This window comes from Bactrocera latifrons, unplaced genomic scaffold (assembly GCF_001853355.1).
Source record: "Bactrocera latifrons isolate USDA-ARS-PBARC rearing strain unplaced genomic scaffold, ASM185335v1 scaffold_51, whole genome shotgun sequence".
Taxonomy (NCBI): domain Eukaryota; kingdom Metazoa; phylum Arthropoda; class Insecta; order Diptera; family Tephritidae; genus Bactrocera; species Bactrocera latifrons.
The window spans coordinates 511150-513448 of NW_017537168.1; the positions used below are offsets into that span (position 1 = coordinate 511150).

At 28.8% G+C, this 2299-nt stretch overlaps 1 protein-coding gene across 1 annotated transcript in view; it reads right to left on the reverse strand.

The window, feature by feature from the left end:
* Positions 1 to 2299, reverse strand: part of LOC108973882 — a 174436-nt gene that overhangs the window by 59895 nt on the left and 112242 nt on the right. The window lies entirely within an intron of this gene.

Genomic DNA, 2299 nt, shown 5'->3' on the forward strand with positions numbered 1-2299 from the left:
ATTTTTTATTTTTACTTTATTTTTTTAACAATTACCGATTTGTTTTTAAAGAAATTACATCACTCTTATTGGAAAGCCTGCAGTTCATAAAAATCTATTTTCTTTTGGGAAAATGTTCATAGTAATTTAATGATATAAAGATGTTCGATTTAAGTTAGTTTATAGTGCTTTTTAAAGTTGTATACGTACACATGTAGGAATACACTTACATATGTGTTGTCGCTGCGCTCTAAGCACAAACGAAAAAATGTTCAAAGTTAGGTCTGTAGCCTGAACTTAATAACCTCAAAAGGCAGTCAAATGCAACTAAGCATATTTGCACACACACAGGCGCAAACGCAATGAAGCGTGAAATTTTCATTAAAACGCATAAACAGACATATAAAGCGACTGCTAACTTAGAAAAGTGGAAAAATTATATGATGACTGCGCCAAATGTCAACGTCAGGAAATCTACTTTTCACATTACTGCAATATACATACATATTTAAGTCCCAAGTGAATTTCGCGCCATTACAAATTCGCCAAAAATATGAAAAGATTCTTATTTAGATATGCATAATGTATGTACATATATACATTCAAATACGTAAGTATGTATAAACATATTCCATATTTAATACCTTGGTATATATTTATATATATACATATATATTATTTAAGATATATATATAATTTATATTATTTAAGATATATATATAATATATATGTACATAAACAGATAAATGCATTCAAGCGATCACAAAATGTATTTTGTGGCAGCTGATTGAGTTGGCAATACAAAAGCAGCCAAAAAAACCAAACACAGAAGTGACTGTTTGTGTATATGTGTGAAAATTGAGAATGTATGTGCATCAAAAACCTCCAAAAAAAAAAAAAAATTAAAATCTTGAGGTAACTTAAATTTATATTTGCATAGCAAGGTGCTTTAACTTAAGGAAACAACAACAACAAAAATAGCAAAAAGCAACAATATAAACAACAGCAAAAATATCAAGAACAGTTGGAAGTGCTACAACAAAAACAAAACTAAAAAATAACAACAGCAATATCAGCAACCAACACAACAAATACCACCAACCCACACAAATAAACGCACATCACGTGCAATATCAAACTTCAAGCAACTGTTGTACATGGCGTATGAGTGATGTGTGTGTGGGCGCTAAGCACGCATTCTGCGCCATTTTTCATTGGCAGCTGGGGACAAACGAAATGCAACTGTCAAGGTTACACAAAAGCCGTACAACAAAATATAAAATGCATGCACACATACATACATACTATACATATAAACGAAAATGTCACTTTATAAAAACAAGAAATAAATAAATCTTTTATAAAAGTTAAAAGCGCTGCAGATTGCTTGCAGCTGAAAAGTATGCTACAAAAAATATTTCTTTGCGAAATGCAATGATAATTGACAACTCCAAAAGCTTTGCGGCAGCAGGCAAGTGGAAAATGATGTTTAAAATACAAACTTTGTTCCATAGTGTAAGATACTAACGGAAATTGGCATTTCATTGATCAAAAAGTTTGCACAGCTTGCTGCCATGTATACAAACTCTTGCGTTTTATTTGCGTACGATTTGTTAGATTTCTTTGGACTAACTACTTCACGCAGGTGTGCACGGCGCCTGCAGTTATGCTAAGTAAAAGAATTATATATACAAATATATATTAAAAAAATATACAAAAGTATATATGCTTGGTAGTCTCTCACGGTATTTTGATTTTTCTTAAGCAAAGTCATCAATAAATTTGAAAGTTTGCGCAATTTGCAAAATAGGCGCCTGCAAGTATGTTGCAAAAATATCAAAAGCAGTCCAGTTCATTTTATTTTATTCATTTACAAACTATTTTTTGTGCTATTTAAAGTGCTTCTAAAGGTCATAACTGGTATGCGCCTTGAGAAAGTAAATATTTTTAAATTAGAAATGTGCATTTATACAATTGAATGGTTTCATGAAACATTTTTTCTTAATATTTTTTTATTTTCTTAAAAACTATTCAGTTGTAACTAAAGAATTTTCTAACAAAAAAAATATGAAACATATTTTCGAATTCGAAGCCTTTCAGCAAGCTGTTTAATTTAAGATAATTTATTTAGTTTACGTAAATAAAACTCTGAAATATCTGAAAAACTAATAATAAGTATTTTAGAATTATTTTGGATTTTTTTCAAGATTTTTAATACATCTAATCACAAATATTTCAATTTATGGGAAATATTTTGAATTTTTTTCAAGCATTTTTTTTTTTTTTTTTTTTTTTTTTTTTTTTTTTTTTTTTTTTTTTT